The following is a 21,839-nucleotide window of genomic DNA, read 5'->3' as shown; positions in this document are numbered from 1 at the left end:
CACTGAAACACTGTTTAAGGAAAATTAAGCGGGCCTTGATTTTGAATATCATTCATTGTACGGTTCAGATATGTGCGAGAGACATCACGTTTGCGTGTATCATCGTGAAGGGCTCGAGCATATGTATGTTAACGTGTTCTATCGCGTGTGCGATTGTATGTCGCGTGTGTTAACATGTATGTAAGTTCACTTGTATAAATTCTATATTAAAACCGTGAGCCTTTCTCATATTCCCGTGTGTTCTAGAATGATCACGCGCGGACTGTGAATCTGATACTTAATTTTGCGCGTACGGTTCAGATTCTAGAAGAAACTGGTTTCTTCCATATTACTAAATTTCCCAGTCATGTCGCCATGGAACATGTTGTCTAGTGGATGTGGGAGTTAGTTTTTTCTTAAGTTTTCAATTTAATTTTCTTTTGTTTTTTTTTTCTAATAATTGACATGGACCTAGACTGTTGGAACCGAGGATAAAGACTTCGGGACGTGCCCGAAATATGATAGCGCGAACGCGGCTGTTTATAAGTTGACCCTTGAGATCGCGTTTGTAAGCTTATGAGTGCTGAGAAGTTCACCTTATCACCGGGGTGTTATCATGTTTGCGAGATCATGGGCGTAGGTTGCTTGAATAATCGCGAGGAGATCAATCGTTTGTATGCTAACGTTATTTTGTAACATATTTGCGAGTTTTCTTGAATGGTCGGACGAACCGTGAATCTAATATTAAATTTTTGGTGTACGGTTTAGATTCTAGCAAAGTAGGTTCCCTTACATCGCTAGGGTTCCCGGTCACGTCGCCATGAGACGTGTTGTCTAATAGGTATGGTCCAGCTGAAGGCATGGACCTAGGCTTCTAGGATCGAGTATAAACTTCCAGACGTTCACTATCACCGAGGTGTAATCATGTTTACGAGATCACGGGCGAAGGTGAGCGTGGGTGGTAGCGAAGAGCTCAAGCGTTTGTATGTTAATGTGTTTTTCGCGTGTACTAGCGTGTATGCGAATTCGCGTGTATACACTCGATTCTGTGACCGTTGTAACGTTCACATATTTGCGTGTGGTCCTGAACGATCGCTCGAGGCGTGAATATGATACTAAATTTCAGTGCGCCGTTCAGAAGCTAGAATGGAGTGAGTTCCCTCGTATCAACTGTAGTTCCCGGTCATGTCACCATGGAACGTGTTATCTGGTGGATACAAGCGTCATCTTTGACTGACCCAGTAGAATGGCAGTATAAGTCTCAAAAATAAGAGATCAAAGACAACAGATGGGAGATGTAATAGATTAGACAGGTAAAAGATACAGCTGAAGTTATGATCATCACACGACAACTATACATTAGTAATTCAAACACTCGTAATACTTGAATAGCCAACCACCACAGCCTTTCTCAATTATCTATTTGTTATTGGTTGATTGTTGGTTGTGAGCTGGTAAAGAGAGGAATAGTATAGAACAGAAAAAAGGCTCACATCAGCCCACCCGGCCTCCTCGATACACCACTATCGAGGCGCATTGTAATCAACATCTTGAAGCGGGCTTCTTATATAAATCAAATCCTGAGTAGTCATAATGATTGGTGGATTATTAACATGAGAACTAATTAACCTCTAGTAGCAGAACTTGGTGCAAATAGAAACTAAAAAGAGGGAAGGTTCTTATATTTAGATAACTCTATTGAATCTATTGTTGCTTGATGATGTTTACAATACCGTCAATTCCATCAATTTGCGAGAGGGTGAAAAATTATTTAATATCGTGATTTGAACAGAAAAGTAATCAATTTGACCAAATTTTGACTCTTTAAGACCGTTCTACAGTGCATTTCTGTCATCAACTTTCAAATAATGCAAATTTTATTGACATTAGAATCCTCTTCTTTTAATACCATATATTTACTGATAAATCGGCCAAAAAGTAAGATAATATTTTAAGTTTTCGTTTTCGCAAATGTAATGAGATGATGACTTTGGTAAATTTGTAGAATTTACTTTCTTTTTTTTTAAGATACTGGACCAATAGGAGTTGTTGAGCTTCGTTCTCGGAAGGGCTCCCAGTGTCAGAAGCACTCACTACAATTGCAGACGAGACGGGGAATGTCACCCATTGAAACACTCCTTAAGGCCAATTGCAGCGGACTGTGATTCGGAATGTGATATTGAGTGTACGGTTTAGATGTGGGGACATGGAGATTTCATGCTCGCATGGAAACGAGCGTTTATATGTTCGCATCTGAGACTGAGTTTATAAATGTAGAAGTGTTAAAACGTTTCACTGATTCACCTAAACGTTTTCATGTCAGCAAGATCGCGGGCGTAGGCGTGTGTGTGTGGATGATCGCGAAAGATTCAAGCGATTGTATGTAGTTGTATTTCAACGCCTGGGCGCTTGAATGTCGTGTGTACTAACTTATATGAAACTTCAAGTGTATGAATACGGGTTTATAACCGCATGCCCATTTGCATATTCAAGTGGGTTATTGAACGTACGCCCGTATCGCGAATCTGATACGGGGCAAAAACACACAGCACATGAAAAAAGAACGTTAATATTTCGAAATCCATAAAAGTATTGCAAACACTACCCGACCAGAAACACATAACAAATCAAATTCAAAACTATATCTCACGTTGTTACTTGTTATATTATTTTATTATTTTAACTACTAACGAGACTAAATCTACACAATATGTTACGATAATTGCAGAACTTTGGTTTGGGCTGTTGAGGGTAGCAAAAAGCATGCAACATAAAAAAGGCCCAATAAGCCCAATAACTATTTTGTAAAATTGAAATTTTATTGGTCAAAAATGTGTTTTAGGGTACTGAAAATGATATATCAAAATATCAGAAGGCAACAATAATATATAAATGTTCAAATTTTCAAATTTTCAATTCGCAACGACTTTTATGTATACCGTGAGTGTACGGAAAACTTTGATTACGTTTTTCCCAAAACCACTTTTTTAATCTGGCCGGAAATGTAACTCGAACAAATGATTTTTGATCGTTCTCAAATTTTCACCGTACATTCAAAATTGCTGGGGGTTTCGGTTCGTTCGAAAATGCTAGAATTGTATGTAACTTAAATAAAGTAGTCTATAAAAAAAATCAATAAAGAACCGCTTAAATACCTCCACAACTATAGTTTAAAATTTCAGTAAATGTCACGAGTACTCAATAGTGCTGGACACTTGAAATGAAATCGATTTTCCCAGATTGATCTCTTTAATATAAAAAAATCGATATTGTCAAACATCGATCCTTAATGATCGGATGAAAAAATATGCGAAAATTTTGTTCGGTGCATCGTGCGACTAATGAAATATTCGTGTAGGGGAGACTGAGGAGACTTGATCCCCGGGGAGACTTGATCCCATCATTGTAACTCAAAGGCGGATCAGAATACATTAATCGAATATACTAGAAAGTTGCGTAGTTTTATCTAAACATAAGTTTCTTTAACACAAAAAAATAAATTGGACATGTGTTACCGAATTTTTAACGATTTAAAGAAAAAAATCTCAGAAGAACTGAAGAAGATTTATTTTCCAAATTTTCAAACTTTTATACAATTGATAAAGTCACCCACTACATACTATACTTTTGCATACAGAATTACAGGAGGATGTCAATTATATGAATACGTTATGATTGAGCTGATTTTTTTGTTCAACTATATTTGTACTAAAGTTTGCTGAAATAGATGCTATGGGTTCACTTGATCCCTTCAAATTCGTGGAGATTTGATCCCCTTCGCCATGCTTCATACACACCACTGAAAATAACCAAATTCACACCAGAATAATTGAAGTCATTGTTGCCATAAAATAACAAAAAAACTGTCAAAAATGAACGCTTTATCATACAAAAACTTAACTGTAATTGTTTACTACAGTATACGTAGCAACCATGCATCCCACATTTGACGTTCCTCAACTATAATAACGACAGCTTTCAAATAATTGCACAGAGATTTGGGGAATTCGTAATAAAAATCAGGTGAGAGATGCGTAATATGTGGTAACAAAAATAGTAATATCTAATCACAACAATTTAATCAATACCACAATACATTTATAACATTGAATGGGGCTAGGTAACTGTTTTTGCCCTATTAGGAAGGGTACCACATTATTTCATTATTAATTTTATTATTTCAGCTTCTTTGCTTTGTTATTAGGAGCAATTTTTAATTCCGATTATGGAGGTTTTAGCCTTAATGTCATTCGCCTCTTATCAAGAGCCAATATAATAACAAAATTGTCTTGAGAATGGTGCAAATCTTCTGTTTGAGCGCAGCAAAAACTCTAATCGAGTACCCCAATTATCGCAACACCATTTGAGCCAATGCGTTGAGCAAAGATGGCAAACGCTGCTCTAACCAAAGGCTTCCGATGGGTAGGATGATAATAGAAACAGGGCAAAAATAGGCTTATTACCCTAAATGCTCTTTTAAACACGTTTTCAAAAAATAATCAAGTGTCCCCAAATTAGGGATCGAGTCTCCACTAATCAAAGAATTTTCCATTTTTTTGATGTGTTCCAAAAATGCTCATAGCTCATGTCCAGTATAATATTTCCATGAATTTTTTTTATGATTATCAGTCAACCCTAGAAACAATATAAAACTACAAAAAATACATAATTTTTTAATCATTCCACGGAGTAGGATTGAAAAATAAAAAAGGGGATCAAGTCTCCTCAGTCTCCCCTATATACAAACATTTGGTAAAATAACGATACATTTCGTTTCGTGCAATGTACACTAAATATTTAAAAATCACAAAAAATTTCGTTCACCAATTCGCCATGTTTTTATTGCACGAAATGAAAGCATCTAATCTATTTTTAACAAATTTAAAGATAATTTTTTGTGCATAATTATTTTGGTGATTCTTCAGAAAAAATTGTTCATATTAATAAAGATGCTCGTAAATATTATAAAGACTTTCGTGTATTTTATCAAATAATTCGTTTGATTGATGAAACAGATTCGTAATGACCCTACGAATTCGTTTCATGGTTTTTACGCAAAAACTCGTCACGAAACTACGAACTGTTCATCATATGTACGAAAAATTTATATATTTTACGAAAGTTTTCTTTACGAAAACTATTCGTAGCAGATTTACGAATATATTCTCTCAGTGTATGTTCAGCAATGTAGTATTAAAATTTGGAGTATGTATAACATGCATTTATAACGAAAAAAATGTTTTGAAAAATCTTTCGGAAACTACTCGAAAATGGTGAAAATTTTTAGCTTCTCTCGGTCAGAGCCGTCAATATAGTGCACCAACCAAACACGTAATTGAGGAAAAGTTTTAAATATAGGTTCGCTACAAATTAATTTCTATTTTCATTCGTATTTGGGTGCTTGAAGCGAGCGAAAGACTGTACAATACCAAGAAGGAAATATTTGTGAGCTGTACAAGGCTGGTGGATGAATCAGTTTGTGTCGTTACGTGCTACTAGCAGAGGCTATCATTTTCATTTCCGATGGATGGAAGATAGCATACACATGAAAAAAACCGATTTAAATCATCTGACCGAAGCTCGTTTGTTATTGGTTCCCGCTAATTTCATGCACCGAACCGCGAAGCTTGAACAGAAAGAATTATGATTTCAGTCGGTTTCAGCAAGTCCACTGAAAAGAATAAAATTTGAAGATATTATTTCTTCGCCAAATATAATTTGTCAAAAGTCAATGCAGAAACCCGAAGATATAGTTCGTATTTTTTATATCACTTTCTTTAATTGATCCAGTGGTTTATTTTGTAACGTGAAATAAACCAAATAACCAATCCTGTCAGAATCGCATGCAGGACAACAGCTAAACCCGGGAATAGTAACGAGAATCGAAGCCAGCGCACAGTGTCGCCTAGCCGGACAAAACCTCAAAATTTTATTTTAGATTTTTCATGATTTAACATTTTTCCCTGTTTCTTGACAGGTTGAATAAAGTCTTCTCAAAATATAAAGTCCTGAGGCCAATAGTTCGATTTTTTACAGAACTTCAAAGATGAAATAGATGATCAGTTCTGAGAAACACTGTTTTCAAACCTAAGTTATTCAAATGAATATATCTTTTTATTTAAGACTCCTATTAGGATTGAACTGGTTTCATTTTAAAGGTTATTCGCTGGACTTATAGTTGCCATACGATTTAGTCGATACAAGCCTTTCTTCTCGCTCAGACATGAGGAACAAATAATAAATCGCGCAATAAATTAAAGTTATAATATTCAAAGTGGCTGTACTTTTTTTTGAAACAGTTCGGAAAGATCGCTTGTTGTTCATGATACTTGAAAATTAGTGTACTTTCCGAAAATAAATATCTTGTTTTGCCCCTTTCTGCCCCGAGGTATGAAAAAGGTGATTTTTCATGATATGTCTGAAGGAGACGCATGGTAGCCTTTGATTACCCAGGGTTCGTAATATAATTTATAGATGTGTCTTATCATTATTAACAATTGAAAAAATGTGTATTCTGTTAAAAAATTCACCGCGCCTAATTTTTTGAAAATGAATTTTCGGATGTAGTGCACTTTATATTCGTAAATATTGAATTTTCGAACCACCCTACGTGCCAAAATTTTGAAGCAATAAAAAAACAAAAAACGACCATCAAATATGAATTCAGCGTCACAAAATTACCTTAATGTAAAGTTTTCATCAAATTCAGGCCACTTTTGAGGTTTTGTCCGACTTTTGTATGGAAGGTGATCACTGTGCAGCGCCGACGACAACAACGCCAACAAAACGGTTCTCTTCAGGACCACCATCATTTTTATAAAAAATAATTTGAAATATTCCTAGCCCAAATCACTTTTTATCCGACAATTCCCATTAGTATCAAAACATTTGAAGTACGGGCTCCTTATGTATTCTACATCTCTCTGGTGCTCGATTGGAATGAAATGACACTGGCAGATAAATGGTAAACAAACGATAGAGTTGGCGAGTCTTTATCCAGAGGCCATGTCTGAAAAAATGATGTTTTGGCAGCAACCTGCGAAACGTTTGCTTCACCAAACGGTAATTTTTTATTCAATTTCCAAAATTTGGAAACGATGAAATTGCAAAAAAAATGAAGTAATTAAAAGAAGAATTAGGATCATACGTCAACTCAGTTGTCAGAAATTTCAACGTGGAAAAAACGTTAGAAAAACACCCTTTATATAGATAAATAGTGTCAGCAAAGTTGCTCCAAATTTATCATTATACAAGGTGGAAATACGAAAAAATAATATTTTTTAATAAAACAAAGAAGGCAAAAAGTTCTTAACGTTTTCTTTCGACCATGTCCATGTGAGCCTGCCTAGCTCTAGTTTTCCGTTTTAAGTTTATAACTGATTCGCTCTAGAATACCTACCGTCTTTCAATTTTATTGCTTTCGTTTCTTTTAATCCTAAATTAAACGAGAATAGCCAACCAAAACGATAAAGTAGAACCTTGCGGTAATTAAAATATTGTAATATTTTCAAATATTTCAACAAACAATTCATTTGACTAATAAAACCGATTCGTAATAAGCCCACGAAAGCCGCTTCGTGGCATTTCTGAAATACTCGTTTTAGAAATAAAAACTTTATTTGAAAAACTACGATTAATAATTCATCATATGTGTGTATAATAATCTTGAAAATAGCAATAACATTTAAATAAATTCCAAACATCGAACAATATAGGCAGACTATATCGCACCCATCCCAAAGCCAGCGACCACCCTGGTATGCAATGCTAGCAGAACGCCTACAACGCAACGCGGTGTACACAAATGCTTGATTAAAGCTACCGACCAAGTAGTGAGGCACAGAAACAAACGCTTTAAAGGTAATTGTTTGACCAGAAGAAACGCGATGGCCGCGCGTCGTCGTTTAATAATGCAGTGTAATGGCCAGGCACCAATCGGTTATAGTTGCAATTACACGGGGAAGGCATCGCACTACTGCGAAGAGCCCATGTTGCCACTCGATTCGGACGCGATTGGCTGTGTGTTTGTATGTGTAGGTGCGTTGTTTGCATAACTTGCGTGTTGGAAAGTTGCCCTTTCTAACAGTAGGTACACGATTATCGACAATCTCGAGTTCAATATTTAATAAAAACATATTATTATGATTGACTAGTCATTCCATGAAAAACTCAGCACCCATTTGAATTAAATGTATCAATATCTACAGAGTGTACTATAAAAATGTATGTAACATATACAAAAGTGTTTCTAAGTATTTCTAATAGAATTATTTATAGAAACAATGATGTTTTAACCAGGATCAAAAAAATTTTTCGTAAGGATGCCCTAACAAGATTTTCAAAATATAAGCCTAAACAAAAAATTTAAGCTGTTTCTTTCATTAAAATTCCAACTAAAACCACTGGCACAAGTCATCTCAAAATATTACCATTTTCACTGTACCATTGAATTAGCAAAGTTTTGTATCGAAAAAATACATTTTAAAAAGTTGTATTTGTTATTTGGACTGTGTTAAGCCAAAGAGGACCAAGCGCCATTTGGAGGTACCTTCCTAAAAATCGCTATCGCATCCAATGTAGCACTATAAACACTTACATCAATTTATTTCTGAGAACTGAAATAGCAATCGAAAGCAAATAAGTACCCTTAAACTTTCTATGATAATGGTAAATTATCGAAAAAATAATTTTTCCATTAAAAATACCGGAATAAAATATGGCGCTCAGTTCGCTTTGGCTTGATGCAGGTCATTTATTGCATTGAGTTTTTTTATTCAAACTTTTTTTATACTAACTTAGTTTGTAATTATCAGCACCATGATCAAAAAATTCCAAAAGCGACAATTTTAGGTAACAAATGAGTTTTCATCACGAAAAAAAATTCTAGGATGTATGCATTTTGCATAAAAACATAAATTTCATATCAATACCCACCGGTGTGCATCATACATATTAATATTGGAGGTTAGACTTCCTCAATGACGGTTCCTTAATACACCCATAAATAGTCCACTATTGATAACTTATGAACATTATTTAGTAAAAAACCATTAAATTACTCAATTTAAACCAAAATATAAAGAAAATAAGGCATTTTCCGATAAGAAAAGGTTGGCTTCAATATGGCGACCAAATTGAATAACCAATGCATAGGTCTTCTCTCTTGCCCCTCTCTTTTTATTCGAGTAATCTCATGGTCTTTCACTAAATAATGTCTGTAAATCGAACAGTGATAATATAAAGTTAAAAAAAATTGACGAAAGCTACTATTTTTGGATGTATTAAAGATCCATCATTGAGGAAGTTTTACATTTGTGATGCATATCAATGGCCATTGATGTGAAATTCATGTTTTATGCAAAATAATTAGAAAAACTCAAGAATAGCATAAAATAACCATTTTTGCCACATTTTGACCGTTGTGCTAATTATTGTAATAATCAACAAATACAAAATAAATGTGTAACCTCCTAGTTTTAAGCAATTCAAAATGTAAAACAAAGAAAAAATGGCACCTTCAAGCTAACGCAAACGTGCCTTATCAAATAAACGAATTGAATAAAAAAAAAACAAATAAAATTATTCATGTATATTTTATCGAAATAAATCTTTGTTAATTCAATGAAACAGTGAAAATGGCTTCATTTTGAAGGGTCTTGTGCCAGTGCACAGTGGTCCAGAATGCAAATTTTGCAGGAATTTCGAGATTTTACTAAAACTAAACATTATTATCTAGCTAGAGCCAAACGACCTTCAGCGAAGTTGTAGAACGACAAATTTTGGAAAAGTTTGCTGAAGACATGTAAGCTCTATCGGTCATACTTTTTATTTTACAACAAATTTAAAGTCGAAGCTTAGGGTGTTTCTTCGAAATACAGTTTTATTCCAATAACTTTTGCTGTATTCATTTAAAACTGAAGTAGTCTTCAGACAACTTTAAGACTGTTTCAAGGCGAATAATTTGTTCCATGGCACCATATAACCAACCTTTTTCGGTTGAAAAGTTATAAACACTTTTTCGCCGAAAATGGGGTTGTTTGGAATAACAATATCACTCATTTGGGGCAAATAAAAGATAATTCTTATTGAACTATAAATAAGGTCATGATTAGAGCTATAATTGGGCAAAAAATGGCGAATACGATATTTTTTTAAATTTCATAAAATTGATTTAAAAAAATCTATTTTTGAAATATTTAGTGATTATATCTTCTGAACAATAAAAGCTAGAGTTTTGATGTATTAGAAGAAAATGTTCATCTTCAAAAACTCTAAAAAACATCTTATAGATAGGTTGGAAAAAATAAAAACTGAAAAAGTTATATTAAAAATTTGGTTTTTCATGAAATGACTCTTTGTAATATGTTTCAATTATTTTCATGGTGAACAATATAAAAAATGTAGTTTCGTTTTCATGATAAAATATTGCACTTTACAATACTATTCTATTATTTTAAATAGTGGGTAGGGTGGTTCTAAATTTTTAATGGTTCGAGATAGAGTTTCGCTGTCTTCCAGAAAATTGAAGAAAATGAAATTTTAAAAAACTTTGTCGAAGACACAGAAACCCTATGTCGCGTACTTTTCATTTTACAAGAAATTTACCAAAAAAATTTAGGGCATTTCTTAAAAAATGGTTTTCTTTGTATAACTTTTGCAGTTTTGATTTTTCATTAAGATCACTTTAGAAATACTTTCAGATATTTTGAAGGAGAACAATTTGTCTTAATATATTGAACCTCTAGCTTCGCTTGTTAGAAAGTTATATATACTTTTTACTAAAAATAAACTATTTTTTGAGTAAATATTGCAAGATATAAAAAATATCGTATTTGCCATTTTTGGTGATACTACAAAGCATGCTATTTCATATGAAAGCAACAGTGTTTAATGTTCAGTGCCCGAATCGAAGATAATTCTACTTGAAAAAGTTATATTTTTATATAAAAGTTCTTATAACTTTAAAAAGAAAAAAAAGTTAAGTAGTTGGTATTTTAAAGCAAATTATGTGCCCTAAAATAATTTTCAAGTTGTCCAAAGGGTACTTTAGCGTAAAATAAAAACTTCATAAGTTATAGAAATAAAACCTTTTTTTAAGGAACATCCCAAAGCTTACATTTGAATTTCTCGTGCAATGGAAAATAGAAAAGCTAGAGCTTGCATGTCTTCAGCAAATTTGTCTAAAATGTGTTGTTCTACAACTTCATCGAAGACAGTAAAGCTCTATCTCAAACCGTTAAAAAGTTCTATTTTAAATATTGCTAAATTTAGAACCACCCTAGCATCGGTTTAAACAAAAAGAAGGGCCTTGCAAAGTACAACAACTTGCCAAACATGTTGTAAGGCTAAGTCATTTAATTTTAGCAAAAAGTTAAAATTCCTGCGCATTCTGGACCACTGTGCAGTGGTTCAGGTAGGAATTTTAATGAAAGATACAGTTTAAATTTCTTGTTTTTGTTTATTTTTCCAAAATCCGGTTGGTTATTTAAGTAACCTGGTTATTTAATAAACCTTTTATAAGAAACAAAACAAAACTGAAAATGACAACTCTCCTAAACATTTTCGATCTGTTCAAACAATCCTTTGTATATGTATGGAATCAATTTACTAGAACTGAACTGATCAGTTTTTAGAAACCGTGACCAGTAATTTTCTTGTGAACACAAATAGTGCTCCGTTTATGGAATTGAAGTCAATTTAAGTAACCAAGTCGGCCCGCCAGATACCGATGAAACGAAATCGATGCGCAAATCCATGAGTAACTTACCAGATAAGCATCTCTCCCAGTGTTATTCAATAACATGGAAGAAAAATTTAGACGACTCGAAGGTTTTTAAAAAATGTATTGCAATACGCAGGGCAATACTTCTTCTCTTGATGGTCTTACTTGTATATAAATGATAATAATGTTTATATATTATTAAAAATGTCCACGTGGATATTTGCCATACCACCTCTCTCCTCAATCCCCATGGACAAGTGTGGACCCCTAGTCTTCCCAAAATAGTCCACGTGGTATATGGATGGTACGTTATCAGACTGGTTCATGTACTTGGGTCCCTTTTGGATTTTTGGGATTTTAGGGTGTATAGCTACGAATCTTTTTAACTAGTTCGCATTTATTACTGCTTTCCAATTGACCTGATCTGGTTTTATTGACCAGTTTGGTATGCCGCTAAATGGTTAAAATTAAAAAAAAAATGGAAATATGAAATTAAGAATTTGCAACTTATAACGCTCAGGAACAGCTGATAGTTAAAAGAAGGAAGAATTTTCGGTAAAGTAGGTTAATTACCTTTCAATAACACGGTGCGACAAAATAAAACAAAAATTAATGCACTTTTCAAGCGATCTGTTGTAGATCTGGTCAAATACAACACAAAACCACGTTTGATCAATTGAATTTACCCTCAAAATTTTGATTTATAACAAAAAAAAAATATTTTTCAGGACTTTCGGCACAAAAAAAATCTAAGCGGTCATTTTTCAACTGAATTTCAATTTTTACGTGTTATGGAAAGAAAAAGAAATTACCTTTCCAACGGTATGCTATGTCATGTTCTTTTGTTAAAAATACTATAAGGTTTGGGGACGCCAAAATGAAAGTAACCATTATTTCGCGATTGTTTCATGATAGTTCTGAAAATTACTCAACATTTTTATTCAGAAGCGTGTTTCTTTGTAATATTTGGAAAAAGCATTAACTTCCGCATCCAACGATCTATTCAAAATCAGTTTAAAAATGGCAATTTTTTTTCAAATTAGACCTTCGCTCACATGAAATTTTAAGGGGACGGTCATTACATATAGATTTGAAAATATTTAAACTAAACTTTGAAGTTAAAATTGAAAAAAAAACAGAAGATATAATTAGAGAATTCCATAGTGCGCACAGAGAAGTAACTAAACAAATTATTGGCCAAAAACCAAATTTTTTTTTTGATTTTTTTTTTGTTATATTTTTTTTACATACCTAAGAACCTACTGTATAACATGGCAAAATTAGGAGTATATCAAAAATTGTTAAAGAATTTTTGCCTGTATGCCCGATGGTGATATTTTAAGGGATATTTTAATAGTTTTCGTTATATATTCAGCAAAATCGCTTTCTAGTGATGATGACTGTATTAAATAAAACAATATTATTACAAACGTAGTTCAACACAACCGTTTGTTCAACTTCAGCTTAAAACTAACTAAAAAATGAAGACTTACTGTGTATTGCAACAACTTTAAAAAATACCTTTTGTAAACATTTTATTCCAAATTTGAATGATAAAAAAGTTACATTATATGGCTAGATCCGGCAAAGTTGCTGAAGCAGTATTACAAAACAAGATTTCAGGTATACAAAAAATATTCGAACTCTTCCGATCTTGTCCGATCCACCAATCCCAAGCGATTTGAAAATATTGAAATTTTGACTAATTTGAGGTACAACGAAATGCTGTAGGGCCAAATATTATGTTTGCCAAAATGTATCTCTATGAAAATACGCATAGGCGTCCCTTTTCTTCTCCCTTTCCCACTGATCAAATGTTTATGTAACTGGAAAAACAAATGTATTCACAAAGATCGCCTAGAAATTACTAGTATTCGAAAGGATATAGAAAATTGGACTCTGCACTGGTAGGTGGGTAGATGCCAAATTGTTCCAAAAACTAGTAATTGTCTATTGTTAATTCATATTAAGGCATAATAATAACAATTGCAGTAGCAAATAATTTTGGCCAGGATTCGATCCCAATTACTCCTCTGTGGGGCGCGACAATGCCTTACTCACCCCTAAAGAGTTCATGCGAGGAAGTTTCTAATATGGAAACAAAATATTACCTCTTCCATTTTCAAGTTTTTTATACTAAATATGTCGTTAGATGCGGTATTGAATGTTCTTTATAATTTTTCATTAAAATAAATATGCTTCTTCAAAAGAATATTAGGCAATTTTCACATTTTTCATTAAAAAAAATTGCAAAATAATGGTTGTTTTCATAATAGTTGTCTCAAAACCGCATAGTATTTTTAAAAAAGAGCATAACATAGCATACCGTTATGCTCCTTTCCAGAACACTCAAAAAATAGAAAATCGGTTGAAAAGTGACCGCACAGAAAATATTTTAATAACGAAAGTCTTGAAAAATAGTTTTTTTGCTATAAGTCAAGATACAACAGGGCATAAATAAATTTTTACATATTATTTTGTGATGCATTTGATGAGATCTACAACCTATACTAAGTCACTTGAAAAGTACAAAATCACTGTAGCAACGTGTAATTATGATCAGCACAAACTTACGTGTCAAGTAGTGCAAAACAAATCATTGGGAATTTTCCCTTCTTTCAAACATGAGCTACTCTTAAAATGAAAGGATATCAAAATCTCTACTTTAAATTTACATAAGTAAGTTAAAATCGCTAGATTCTAAATTTTCGTTCGTCCAATGTCTACTGCGCTAAATAAAAATTATGTCAAATGATCATTATATCAAATGTTTTTTTGCCAAATGGTCTTTATGCCAAATGGCATTATGCTACATGGCGTTATATCAAATGGTTTCGTATGTCAAATGGCCATTATATCAAATAATCTCTATGCCAAATAACTATTATGTCAAATGGCATTATTCCCAATAGGCTAAAGCCAACTACAAGCTATGTAGGGTTTTTAGTAAAGCCCTTTTTGACGAGAACCGGTAATGCGGCACCGGAGCCCTCAGTACCGGTACTTAATATTTTTTACAGATACAACAGGGTATAAATAAATTTTTACATATTATTTTGTGATGCATTTGATGAGATCTACAACCTATACTAAGTCACTTGAAAAGTACAACATCGCTGAAGCAACGTGTAATTAGGATCAGCACAAACTTACGTGTCAAGTAGTGCAAAACAAATCGTTGGGAATTTTCCCTTCTTTCAAACATGAGCTACTCTTAAAAAGAAAGGATATCTCTATTTTAAATTTACATAAGTAAGTGAAAATCGCTAGCTTCTAAATTGTCGTTCGTCCAATGTCCACTGCGCTAAATAAAAATTATGTCAAATGATCATTATACCAAATGTTTCTTTGCCAAATGGTCTTTATGCCAAATGGCATTATGCTACATGGCATTGTTCTACATGGCGTTATGCCAAATGGTTAGTATGTCAAATGGCCATTATACCAAATCATTTATATGCCAAATAACTATTATGTCAAATGACATTATGCCAAATGGGATAAAGACAACTACAAGCTATGTAGGGTTTTTAGTAAAGCTCTTTTAGACGAGAACCGGTAATGCGGCACTGGAGCCCTCAGTACCGGTACTTAATTTTTTTTTTAAATCGAGAAACGCGCCAAAGTGAAATTGAATGCTTAACTGACGATTTTTTCTCTCAAATGATTGATTTATTCTGCTCAAAAAGTATGTTTATTGTTTTCAATTGCTTGGGAATGACATGTCTCATTTTAGCAGAAGATTTTTTGACACTTTATTTTAATTCGAGATCTGGGGCACTTCGAAATCAATCACTATCAAGCGGCGCCACTTGCTTCGGCTTCGACCACTGGTAGATACGAGATACCCTGTTATCAAAAGTAGATCAAAGCGAAAATGGCAGAAAAAGCAAGACTCCTTACTTTCCCGGAAATTGTGGACTTTGGCTGACTCCGGTCTCTTTTACTTAATAAAAGAATAAAAATTGCTCCATTCCACAGTGGTCGCAATGGTACCAAAACGTGCGTTTAATTAATGGTGCTCTAGGAGTTGATTTTAGCGATTTGGTGTGTTAGAAACACTTTTTCAGAATGGAATCCCCCTTCTTTTGATGTATACTGAATTGTGATTAATCCACCTACAAGTGAGATAGAAAATTTATTTCCACTAACTTTTAAGATAGAGGCACGATGTCAATGACAAAGTTATAGTAAATTCTACTGCGAGAAAACTTGTTGAACTTGCAGACTCTCCTAAATGTAATGGTGTTGAGATAAAGCACGTTGTTTGTGGGAGGCACCCAAAAAATCATTTTTTCATTATAACTTTTTTCTGAGATTTTTGCAATTCTTCAGATGTTCTATGAAGTTGTTGAAATTAAGAAATTGCAGATATTTGTCGAAGACGTCAACATTTTTTATTTCAAAACTTAAGAGTTATTAAATAAAGTGGGTTAAAAATACCACCATTTTGAATGACAATTACTAAGAGATGTGGAAATATGTGGAAGACATTTCGATTCTATGAGAAAGACAGTGACAAGTACTATAAGCAAAAATACTACTCACAACGGGCATCCACCGGTCTGTATATAAAAAATACTTTCCGGCAATGCATGCTTTTCATTTTGTAACAAAATAATTACGACATTTTAAGCATAACTTTTTATAGCAATTGTTTCTATGTGTTATTCTATTCTACGAATATTCTAAAAAATCTTTGGAAATGTCAAAGTACACATATGAATCCAAAACTCTCAGCTCTGTAGTCTCCAACTTACGAATTATTCCTAAACTAGCACAACAAAAAAAGTGATCAACTAAAAAATGCGCAAAATTTTTTGGCTGTCTTTACAAGAATAAAAACCATTACAAACAGTATTAGGGTTACTGTGCCCTAATTCATTTTAGCTCCTCTATTCATCCCACCCATTGGGACTCATTAGTTAGAGAAGTATTTGCTATCTCTATTCAACGCATTAGCTCAAAAAGTCTAACTGTACTGCTTCTTAGGAACGAAGAAAAGATGGTGATACTTATTTAAGCACAATCCAGTCACTCTAAGTCGAGTTATCAACGAAATATTGTGACATCCCGACTAATGAGATGGATAAGGGCTCGTCTACCCTATATGCCCTTTTCATGAAACGATTACGTGGCCGGAATTGTCAATAATTCTTTTGCAAGCACGCATTGAAACATTAAATATTTGAAATTAACCCTCAAAAAGGCAAGCGAAAATTGTGACTTCATAAAGCATCGCTTCTAAGACCCAATGAAACCAAGATCCTCTTTTTAGTCGTTTTACCAGTGAGAGAATCGAAAGCCCGAAAACGCTCGATCATTTGTATTTCGAATTACAAATTCATTGAAACTAGGGAACTGTAACTAGCCGAGCCTCTGAGACCCCTTGCCTTTTTGAGGGTTAAAATTTGACAGAGATGTAATATATAGGTGAAAATATTTTTCTAAAGATTTTCTGGCAAGTCGGATCCTAAGTAGCAACTCTGACTACACAGTCGTTTCGTGAAAATGATATCTAATACTCTTTGCTATGGTTCATACTCATGAAAATACAGTAAACCTTTTTAGACGTCTCTAGTGTTCACTTTCCAAATCCTGTTAATTTTTGAACAGTTTCAGATAATATTCGACACACAGAAAAACAATCGCTAAAAAAATATGCTGAAAAAGTCGTAATTATTTTGTTATAAAATGCAAAACATACATTGCCGGAAAGTATTTTTTGTAAACAGGCCAGTGGATGCCCGTTGTAAGTAGTATTTTTTCTTATAGTACTTGTCACTGTCTTTCTCATAGAATCGAAATGTCTTCCACATATTTCCACATCTCTTAGTAATTGTCATTCAAAATGGCGGTATTTTTAACCCACTTTATTTAATAACTCTTAAGTTTTGAAATAAAAAATGTTGACGTCTTCGACAAATATCTGCAATTTCTTAATTTTAACAACTTCATAGAACATCTGAAGAATTGCAAAAATCTCAGAAAAAAGTTATAATGAAAAAATGATTTTTTGGGTGCCTCCCACAAACAACGTGCTTTATCTCAACACCATTACATTTTGGAGAGTTTGCAAGTTCAACAAGTTTTCTCGCAGTAGAATTTACTATAACTTTGTCATTGACATCGTGCCTCTATCTTAAAAGTTAGTGGAAATAAATTTTCTATCTCACTTGTAGGTGGATTAATCACAATTCAGTATACATCAAAAGAAGGGGGATTCCATTCTGAAAAAGTGTTTCTACCACACCAAATCGCTAAAATCAACTCCTAGAGCACCATTAATTAAACGCACGTTTTGGTACCATTGCGACCACTGTGCATTCGAAGCAGTTCATCAACTCTAAATGAATTTACTACTAGGTCGATGTCAGTTCTTATATAGATAAAGATTCAAGAGCACACCAAATACAGCCTTATTATGACACTACCAAGCGAATAACAGGAATCAATGAATAAATCAAAATCAACTTTTCTACGGTAAATATGCACACTTTGACATTTAATACAAGATCGTTGAAATTATTTTCGAATAAATAGTGTAGGAATTAAAACATACTGTTCAGCCCAACGGGAGTCAGTAATGTGATAATTCTACAATGATGATGATGATGACCTCACCTCATACACTCACAAAATTTATCTAGAATAATATTATTAAACGCCACTTTGTTGGCCGATATTTTGAAACAGCTTCTTAGCTCTTATATTTGAGGATCGCACAAATTCTTCATAAATTTGCATGGTACCAAAAATACCGGATTTTGTTCAGTTTCGATATTTTTGTACCAACAATGGGTCGGAATTCCCAGGATTGTCGATATCTTTCTGTCGGTACTATAATTTTAGAGTTATGGTTATTCAAGCAGTACGATATTTGTTCGATAATCCGAGATAGTTTCGATCTCACTATGGTCTTATTTGCCAATAAAATATGTTGTACTTCCGGGACGTCAGTCATTTTATTCGTACACATTAGTTGTTAATTATATTATATTGTATTATATTATTAGTAGTCACCCGAAAAAACCGATATCAATCTTGTAGTTGTTGACTTTTATCCGTTTCAACTAAAAAAATCTTATACAGGTTGGCAACGTGAACAAAAAGTCTTTGTCCTCGATGTTAAGACAGTGTTGGCTGGATTAGTCAATTCAAATTTACGTTATCCCCAAAAAATTAATTAGATGATTGCAAATAATATGAATTATATAAATGTTTTGCCAATACCGATTTTATTGGTCACTACACTTGTAGTATTAAACAGAACTGAATGTCCGGACAATTCAAATGTACACGAAGCAAAGGTTTATGAATAGGATCAATAGAGTAAAAAAAACATAACAAAAATATATTAGACGCAAATATCATCTAGAATTTGCTCGACCCAGGTTTACTTTTTTTCTCCAGAAAACGAACGTTCAGCTGGATTAAGAAAAGTAACTAGTAATACATAGGGCTGATAGACACAGAAGATACTTAGACGATTACTATGTAGACTGTCTGCGAATTTTGACACTTGTTACTCAACTTATTACGTACGCTGTTACGGAAGCTTTAACATTTTTATGTATATAGCCAACGTCGCACTAGAAAAAACACCAACGTCTGTAAATTAACATCGGAATTTTTTTTAAACCAGTCCTACTCTGGAACTATTAAACCGACCACTGAAAAGTTTCAAAAATCGTTTATTACATTGCCTACATGCATTGGCATCAGAATATTATTCAAACTGATTTGGTACATTAAATTCGAAAATTAAAAAATTAAATGGGAATATAACGTTGGTAATGCATTGTCAGGTGTGCCCTTTGCTCAGAATGCAACGACGTTTGTCAAATGTCGGTCTATCTTTACAAAAAAAATAGCTGTACATTTGATACATGTTCAGCGAAGGGTGCACCCATGGGACAAATTTGACACATTATCGACGTTAAATCGCCTCCGTTAAAATTCATTTTACCGACGGAACACACCTTTCTAAACAAGGCTAAATTTTGATTAACTCGTTTCGTTGTTCAAAAAATATAATACTTGCCTTTGCAGCCAAATTGATGAAATATTTCAGTTCAGCAATTCGAAACAGTTCTTCACTAAATCGGCCCGAAAATAGAACCCACTTCACTGGAAGTAGTACACACCTGCAAGTTTTCGCTAAACAATCATTTCACATACAATCAATCATTTTCCACAGATTTCAAACTTCTAGCGAACATTTTGGATTCACTGCTTTTCCCATAGCTAGAAAGTCTATCAAATGTAATTCATTTCTTCGAAACTTCCGCGGCTCAGCTCAAATCCATTAGTGCTTGCGTCTCAAACACTTTTTGCCACAAATTATCAAACAAACAAAAATCACCCAAAACAAACACTCACACCAGGACACCGGTGTTACCCAATAGGATCACCGACCAAACTCTTGTCCGCGCCTAAGCAACGTGCAAACATGAAGGAAGCATACGTGTGTCACAGCAGCACCTCCTTAGCGCAGCAGCATAAGTGGATGGCGTCGACGCCGACGTTTGACACTTCACAAGTTTCAAGCTCAGGCGGCAACAAGCAGCACCCACGTAAACAAACAGTAAACAGACAATTTTCCACCATTAGAAATCCGCTTCGAAAAAAAAATCGCACTTTTTTCCTTCATCACCATAGACCAACTAGACCAGCTCTCGGCTGCCTGCCGAGCACAACGCCAGAAAGTTCAGCCAGCTTAATTAATTTCACTTTTTCCGCATCGAGTGCAGCATAAAATCGCGCCGAGGAAGAAAAACTCGATCTCGATTGTACGTCGACGAAAAAAAAAATCCGCCTCACGCCCGCCCGATACTAACAGACAGATAGGTATGTGGACAAAGAGAGAGAGACGAACAAAACGAACAGACGTTATGCGCGCCACCGCCGCCGTCCAATGTGAGACGACGGGCCGAATGCGAATGCGGGCACAAAACGGCGGCGTTGTACACAAGAAAAAATAAAAACAATATCAACAACCGCGACGGCAGGCAACAGTAACAACAAAACGAAGACGCTCGGCTGCTCAGCAACCATCAACACGAACTCTCTGCAAATCTACCGCATGCCGTCGTCGTTGGTCGTCGGCTTCCGTAGACCGGTGTGGAGAGAGGAAGGCTATGCGCGCTGTTGCGCGTATGATCGAGCATTTGACGCTATACGAACAGGAAGCACACGGACGATTGCACAAACACAAACTGAATCGGTGGAGCGGGTCAGAGTTGCCAGAGATGTTTATGACTTTGATTTTATCACTGAAGGTCTTCGATATCTGGTACATTTGTGAAGATTGTGTTATTCAGGGAGTGGGAATGCATTTCATTACATCACATTAAGATAAATTGTACCTTGGCGACACCATATAAAAAGCTTGAACTAGGAACTTTACTGGACACGTACCGTGTAGCATTAGCCATTCAGGACTACTAAAATACGGGGTCACAATTCCATATCTGTCATTACTTTCACGATCGGGTAATTTAGCTTCATTTGTTGAGCGTTGAAAAGTTATTCTATGAAACATTTTATTATTATTTAAATTGAATCAAGCCTTGAGGATGAAAAAGTTGTTTTGACAGATTTGGGCGATCTAAAAGGATTGTTTGGAACCATCGCTCTCCATCGACCTAAACCGATTGGTGTGTTGAAGAGATATGAGATAAGAGGAAGTGAATGGCTAGCGCGCAAATGCGGCTAATCTATATTTTTCCATTTTTATATATATTTTTAAAGAAATCAACGTGCAGAGTCGTTTGCAAATTAATTTCAGTTTTTTTTTTTGCTATCAGTAACACGTTGCACAATAATTTAAAAAACTTTGCAAGTGACCTAGCATAGGTTATAGGTCTACTCAAATGCAACACAAAACCACGTTTGACCCGTTTAATATACCTCCGAAATCTCCATTTTTGGGACCTTTGCACTAAAAAATTAGCTTCGGTGTTATTTTTCAACCGATTATCGATTTTTTACAGTTCTGGAAAGAAGGAAAAGGGACGTACCTAATTTGGTAAAAATTGGATTATTTCACCAATTCAAGACCGATTTTTATGATCGTCTTTACGTCTTTGAACGCGGAATTAAATGATCTTCATTAGAACTAATACTTGCCATTGGT

The 21,839-nt window shown here is 34.3% G+C and overlaps 1 protein-coding gene across 1 annotated transcript in view; it reads right to left on the bottom strand.

Annotated features, from left to right (window-relative positions):
- LOC131688433 (protein dead ringer) overlaps positions 1 to 20,654 on the bottom strand; it is a 364,954-nt gene extending 344,300 nt beyond the window's left edge. The window contains exon 1 of the mRNA XM_058972658.1: positions 19,746 to 20,654. The gene's annotated coding sequence lies outside the window, so the exon portion shown is untranslated. The remainder of the gene's footprint in view (positions 1 to 19,745) is intronic.
- Between the last annotated feature and the right edge of the window lie 1,185 nt (positions 20,655 to 21,839).

This window comes from Topomyia yanbarensis, chromosome 3, assembly GCF_030247195.1.
Source record: "Topomyia yanbarensis strain Yona2022 chromosome 3, ASM3024719v1, whole genome shotgun sequence".
Taxonomy (NCBI): Eukaryota; Metazoa; Arthropoda; class Insecta; order Diptera; family Culicidae; genus Topomyia; species Topomyia yanbarensis.
The sequence above is the reverse complement of the archived record's forward strand: the minus strand, read 5'-3'. Positions and strand labels throughout refer to the sequence as shown.